Source organism: Heloderma suspectum, chromosome 2 (genome assembly GCF_057233095.1).
Source record: "Heloderma suspectum isolate Gila_16-S chromosome 2, 16-S_ref, whole genome shotgun sequence".
Lineage (NCBI taxonomy): Eukaryota > Metazoa > Chordata > Lepidosauria > Squamata > Helodermatidae > Heloderma > Heloderma suspectum.
In genome coordinates, this window is record NC_139459.1 from 126,121,227 (window position 1) to 126,127,959 (window position 6,733).

A 6,733-nucleotide genomic window follows, 5' to 3' on the forward strand; every position below is an offset into this window, starting at 1 on the left:
GTTTAATCTTAGTGTATATTTGTTATTAATGAGAGATGTATTGATTGGCCTAAGTGTATGATTATTTAAATCTGGTTATGACTATGGTGGGCATATGCCCTACTTTACAGTGAACAACCCTCTATTTAAATGTGTCTTCAGTATGAAGAGCTGTCCAGTCCAAGTCTGGTATACAGATATACTATATAATAAAGGTATACTTTTCTCCTTCATCGGGAGCAATAGTCTTCTACAGTTGACTGTCCTTCATTCTCTGGTAAGTGTTACCAAAACATTCCACATTCATAGACTGACTAGCTAGGAATGAGTAGAATGGATCAGTTCAGTTTGATAATTGTTCTGAGATTCTGATATCATGTTAGTTCTGCCTGGTTTAATTCCAGTCAGAAATTCAGATCACGGAATGTAACTTGGCGGAATTCTTCCCAGAGACAATTTCTCTCTCTCCCTCTCTTGGATTCCTGCATTGAGCAGGGAGTTGGAGTCAGTGGTTTTGTAGGCCCCTTCCAACCCTACTATTCTATGGTTCTATGATTCTCCCCCCCCCCCATCTCATGCAATTGCACAGTGGTGAAGTATCTGTATCTCAGACTTTGGGCTACAGTGATGGTTGTAATTTGCAGAATTGTGCAAGGGTGAAATGATGAAATAGAGCCATTCCACCATTTTATTCCCCCCCATTTTACCACTGCAGTGTCACACCACTGCACAATCTCTCCCACCCCTCCCATTTTTAATTTTCCCCTGAAAAAACTCTGAAACACTCCTTTGGAATCCAACCAGATTCTGCCTGCTAAATTCCCATCCAGAAAACCATAACTGGTAGTGCAAACTGCAAAATCCAGGAAGGAATCCAGTTGAGGAGGATTCTGTTACCTTCCTTAATGATGGTCCTCTTCACACATTCAGTGAAGGTGCACTGAAGGTTAATGGGGAAGGATCGTGCTGCTGACCTATGGTAGGAACTGCCCTACCTGTGGCTCAGTGGTTGAGCACCTGCTTTGGATGCAGGAAATCCCAGGTTCAATCCCTGGCATCCACAGGTAGGGCAGGGAAAACATCCTGCCTGAAACCCTGGAGAGCCACTGCCAATCAGTGTCCACAATACTGGGTTATATAGACCAATAGTCTGACTCGGTATAAGGCAGCTTCGCATATTACTGCTCTATGGATGACAAAGTTTGGCTCTGGCCCATTCTTTATTAAGTTTCTGTTGTAATATTTAAGTTATGTTTATTGAACGATTGGGTTTTGTTTCATCTGAATTAAAGTTTTGTTAGTGCATTGTGTGTTCTTTCAAATATGATGTCATACTTTGACAATTTTGATGCTTATTCTGAGTCACTTTGGCTGTGGAAAAGTGGCATATAAATAAACTAATGGTGCACGCACATTTCCAGGTCTAATAAATCATGAGAAAGTTGAGAGAAGAACGTCCAGTTTCAGCCCACCCCAAAGTGAATGGGGATTTTTCTTTTTATCCCCTTGAGGAAGTAGTTTTAGGAAATTGGACAATGTTAGTTATCTGCTTTCAGTGCTACTCAGTATTGTAAAAAATAATAATATCCCTTTCCTGCTGTGATTATGTGAACTGATTTTATCCTCTAGGACATTTTAATAATTGCATTTCTGAGGAGAGCAGCCATAATGGAAATTCAACATACAGAGAGCCAAACAATAATCATAGTGTAAATGAACGAAGGGAAAAAATCCACATGCTGTAAAGTGATGCAACAGAAGCTACACAAGCATCTCAGTGTGAGACAAAGCCCAATATGAATGAAAGTGAAGTGATTGTTTCAGAGTTGCTATAATAACCCACTGGACAGGAATCAAAAGGAAACCTATGAATTGGATCTCAATCACTGTGGGTTAAAAAAAATCCTCCTGGAGAAGGCCAAGATAAAAGTTATAAGGCAAAATAATAGCATATATTGCTAAGAATTGCCACAGGTCCAGCAAGTTAAAAAGTGCTGAAAATTGACATATTTGTACTCTTTACTCCAAGCTGTGGCTCAGCATACCATATATTTCTTTTCACATTTTGGTGAAAACTACTGATGTATGTTATTCTGGCTTGGCAAGAAGATGTGCCTTTCATTGGTTTGGTGGAATTCTGAGCAGCAGTTCAAAAGTCATTAAGGTTTTTCCGCTCCATGAAAGCTGAGGGCAGCAACTGCTCACAAAGTTATGTCGCTTGTACTCCAGGGGAATTCCATTACAGAGGGCTTCTGTGTGCCATGCCTATTCCTTTAGTTATGGAACGTGACCTCACAAGGTGAGACTACATGGTACTACTCAGACTGAGACCCTAGCTTGTGTGTATGTGTGTGTGAGAGGCTGAATCTACGCATAGCAGTTATACCGTTATCATACTGTTATCATAACTATTGGTACACATGACACCAATGGGCACCAATATGATAATGGTATGATAACAGTAAAACTGCTATGTGTAGATTCAGCCAGAATCTAACCCTTTGCACCCCCACGGTCCCAGTTTGGATCACTCCCCCCCCCATCCAATTGACATTTCCGAAATAGCATTCAGTTGTAAGGGAAATTGCAGGTATCGGGCAAAGGGTTAAACCCCTTACCCACCACTCTATGATCCTAATCCATATTAGGTCCCATGAGTATACTTTTGAGTAAGCAAGAAAAAAAAACCTAGCTACTTACTTAAAGTAATATGCATCTTCAGGGAAGGTTTTTTGGGGTGGGTGAGCGGGAGATGGAATGCACAGCTGGGGGAAGTAGAAGGATTATATACCACCTTTCTAAAAGCAGAAATGCGGCCCAATCCTTGCTCTTACTTTCTGTGTGGTGGGCAAAGGACATGCAAGGATCATGTTTTTCATGATCCTTGCATGTCCTTTTGAGTATATTCACAGATTACACTGAACATGCATTTACACTCTATACACGCTCATTAAGATGGCTGAGAATAGCCCTATTGAGTCATTCTCATTGTGTGCAAGCTCCACACATGAGGAAGGGAAGTGGGGATGAGCTTGCTGGCTATGCCCCCTCCCTCGCCATCTTCATCACTTTCTACATGTGGAGGGTGACTGTCTGCAGAGGGCAGCCTCCCCTCTCCGTGGACGTTCTCCCCGAGATTTTACAAGCCCGATTCTTGAAGTGCAATCATTATTACCATTCCCTTAGTATTTAGAATCCCATTTATCAATGGGTAAACTTGCAAGACAGCAGATCCAAATACACTGGGGAAAGGGGAGGGCTGCCAACATTGTAATTACTACTGGAGGCACAGTTGTGCCTCCAGTAGATAAGGCGATCAGTCAAAAAAGGGTTCTGCACAGTTGTGCCTCCAATAGATAAGATGATCAGTCAATAAAGGGTTCTGCAATGTTAAATGATATATTTCCTTTTAAAAAGCAAACAAATTCAATGATCAAAAACTCTTCTGGTTCAAGACCAGGGTTTAAGAGTCATGTTGGCTCAAGCTCCACAAAGCCAGGAAACGGGAAGCTTAGGCTGATTAACACGCTTTGGTTAACACGCCCCGTGATCAGTGATGATGTTGTGCAATGTCACAAAGTGTGCAAACACACAGTTAGAGCCAAAGCAGACACAACATGGGTGACCCTTGATCAGGGTTTCCCGTAGTCTTTTGTTTTCATTTATTCCAACACAAGGCTGCTAAGCTGATTGAGAAAGCAGGGCTGGAGGAGGCCGGGTTTAGCCCATTGGTGCAGAAACCCAAGCCTGGTGGGCCAATTCAGCTTGGCTGGGGGTCCAAGGGCCACACCCCTTCCCCTCTCCCCTGAGTGCCAATCGTTTGGTGGTTTCCTGGCTTTTGCAAGTCTCTCCCCCCCCCCATTCTGAAAGGTTGAAATGCCTCTCCAAACACTGACTTAGAGGCAGTAAGAGCTGTAAAATATGCTGGAAATTTTGGTATTTTTGCCCTGCCCCCTTTGCCTTTGGCCCTCTCCACCACTGCAATGCAGCTTCAAGCGCTTCTCTGAAATTTGGCCCTCAGAGGTTCAACACCCCTGGTTTAGCCGTTTTTTCCAGTGTTGTTTCCCCACTCTCAGAACATCCGTCTATCTTCACTCATAGGCCAGATCACAGAAGTGGTGAGTAAATTACAATGGCAGAGTATTATTTCTGAGAAAAATGGATGGAACCGATGCTTTAAAATGTGTTTAAAATGACATTTTTCTCCCTCTCTCATATTACTAGAACCCTATGGAGTCATCCCATGAAGATGATTGGTGGGAGATTCAGGACAGATAAGAGGAAATCCTTCTTCACACAGTGCAGAGTTAAACTATGGAATTCACTCTACAAGACAAGATGATGGCCACCAATTTGGATGGCTTTAAAAGGGGGTTAGACAAATTCCTGGAGGAGAAGACTATCAATGGCTACTAGTCTGGATGGTTATGAGCTACCTCCAGGACCAGAGGCAGTGAGCCTATGTACACCAGTTGCTGGGGAACATGGGTGGGAAGGTGCTGTCATGCTCATGCCCTGCTTGTGGGTTCCTGGTTGACAGCTGGTTGGCCACTGTGTGAACAGAATGCTGGACTAGATGGACCCTTGGTCTGATCCAGCATGGCTCTTCTTATGTTCAAAAGCCCAAGGCAATTTTGGGTTGTACTGCTGTGGATCCTTTCTCAGGAGAGATCTGACTGCTGGTGAAACATTGAACATGCCATATGTGTCTCTTTGGTTGAGCCAGACAGATGGTGATTACTTGAGCAATTCCATCAGTGTCACCCCCAGTGCTAAAATTAACAGCAAAAAGGGCCATCCATTTTGGTAGAGGAGTATGCCTAATCTCTAATCCCTCTTCCCCAGTAAAGATTCTGGCTTTGGGTATCTTCCAGATGGGAAATGAATATGAAAACATGTCTAAGGAACTCTTTCAATTCCGTAAGCTACTTGCATTGGTCCTTGCCTTCCCAATACTTCCAAAGCCCTTGACGTTGCAGATAGACTGGCTGCCTATTCACTTCTAGGCCAGGTTTAAGGTATTAATACTAGTGTATAAATCCCTAAACAACTTAGGACCGGGATACCTGAGACAGCGCCTTCTTCCTTACCAATCTGCCCAATCACTGAGGTCATCACAGGGCATGTCCCTGGTGGTTCCACATGGACCCATGGCCTGGCTGGAGTCCACCAGGAGAAGAAGAGCCTTCAGTGTGGTGGCCCCCTTCCTGTGGAACTCCCCGCCTTCAGAGGTCAGGCAGGCTCCAATGTTGTGTTGCTTTCGGCACCTCCTGAAGACACTGTTATTTCGAGAGGTCTTCCTTGAGTGACTAGCCGCAGTTTATTAAGTTCAGAATCTGTTTCTTTTAAAATGTTTGAATTGTTTTAATATGGTGTTCTATTCTTTTATCTTGTTTACTGCTCTGAAATCTTTGATGTGGAGTGGTATATAAATATTGTAACTAAAAAGAAATAGACAGACAGACAGACAGACAGATAGATAAATAAAGGTCTAGTCCTTTTTTATGACTTGCCAAGCCCAATAAAGCACAGCATCTGAGATCAGAGGAAACCTGCCAAGAGCGAAAATGTACAGCGAAAATGTACAAGCAAGTCATATAATTATTTCTTCAGCCTGGTGTCCCCGCCCCGTCCCCTTGCTTCTTTTCACACATTTAATTAGATAAATGTCTCACTCCTCTAGTTCACAGTCTGAAGAATTTGTTAGCTTCTAATTACTTCTTTCCACATTTGTCCTTAGCATGCCCCTCTATGACCATTCCAGCAAGAGAAAGGATTTTTGGCTACAGCGCTAATATTCATCAATAATTATAGGCACGTGGCCACCATTTCAGATTTCAGTGCAGGGAAGCAAAAAGAATTTAATAAGGAAGGCTCAAAAATTCACTCCTGGGGGGTTTCTTCATGATGACGGAAAGAGATAGAAGGAGAAGCCAATCATGGCTTACCTGGATTTTTCAAGGAGACGGCTTTGGTCTGCACAGGGCTCCAGAAGTGAGTGTATCGCAATCGCTTCACAGAACAGGATATGTTCAAAGTCAAATTGCAAAAAGAAATACAAGCAGCATATTTTATTTCTTGTCATTACTTTTTTTTTTAAGAGGTTGTAAAAACTATAGTAGTGTTACCAATACAGATCAAACTGTTGTTTTTTTTGTTGCTTTAATTACTATCAATGTGTCCCTTACCAAAAATGTAAGAGGGCTGATCAAGCATCCAGCAAATTCAGCATTCTGTTTCCAACGGCAGCCAAAGGAGAACCTTTGGGAATCACACAAATTCACATGAACTCAAACAGCCATGCTCATATCCACTGTCTGTCCCCAGCATCTGGGTAAACCCATCTCAGCAAGGTAGCCTTGACAGCCTTTCACTCTAAATGGAAATCATTTACGCTAAAGCAGGGATGCAGAAACTCAGGCTCAGAGGGCAAATCCAGCCTTCCTCAGTACCCCAGATGGCCACACGCCTTCCATTGGCCCCACCTCCTTTCCCCCGACCACCATTTTTTGGGGTGGTTTCCTGGCTTTTGTGCCATTCCCCCTCCTCCATTCTAAAATGTTGAAATGCCACTACTAAGGCTCAGGTGCCAGCAGTATGAGCTTTAAGCTAAACTATGACAGCATTTGGCTCCACCCAATTTGCCTTCGGGCCTGCCCACCACTGGAATGTAGTCCTGGAGACCTTCTCCAAAACAGAATTAGGCTCTTGGGCTGAAAGAGATTCAACACACGTGCTCTAAAGGAATGTCTTC

At 43.2% G+C, this 6,733-nt stretch overlaps 1 non-coding gene across 1 annotated transcript; it reads left to right on the plus strand.

Annotated features, from left to right (window-relative positions):
• Positions 1–967: 967 nt before the first annotated feature.
• Positions 968–1,051, plus strand: TRNAP-UGG (transfer RNA proline (anticodon UGG)). The gene has a single exon. It is a non-coding gene; the product is annotated as a tRNA-Pro (tRNA).
• The last annotated feature ends 5,682 nt before the right edge of the window (positions 1,052–6,733 follow it).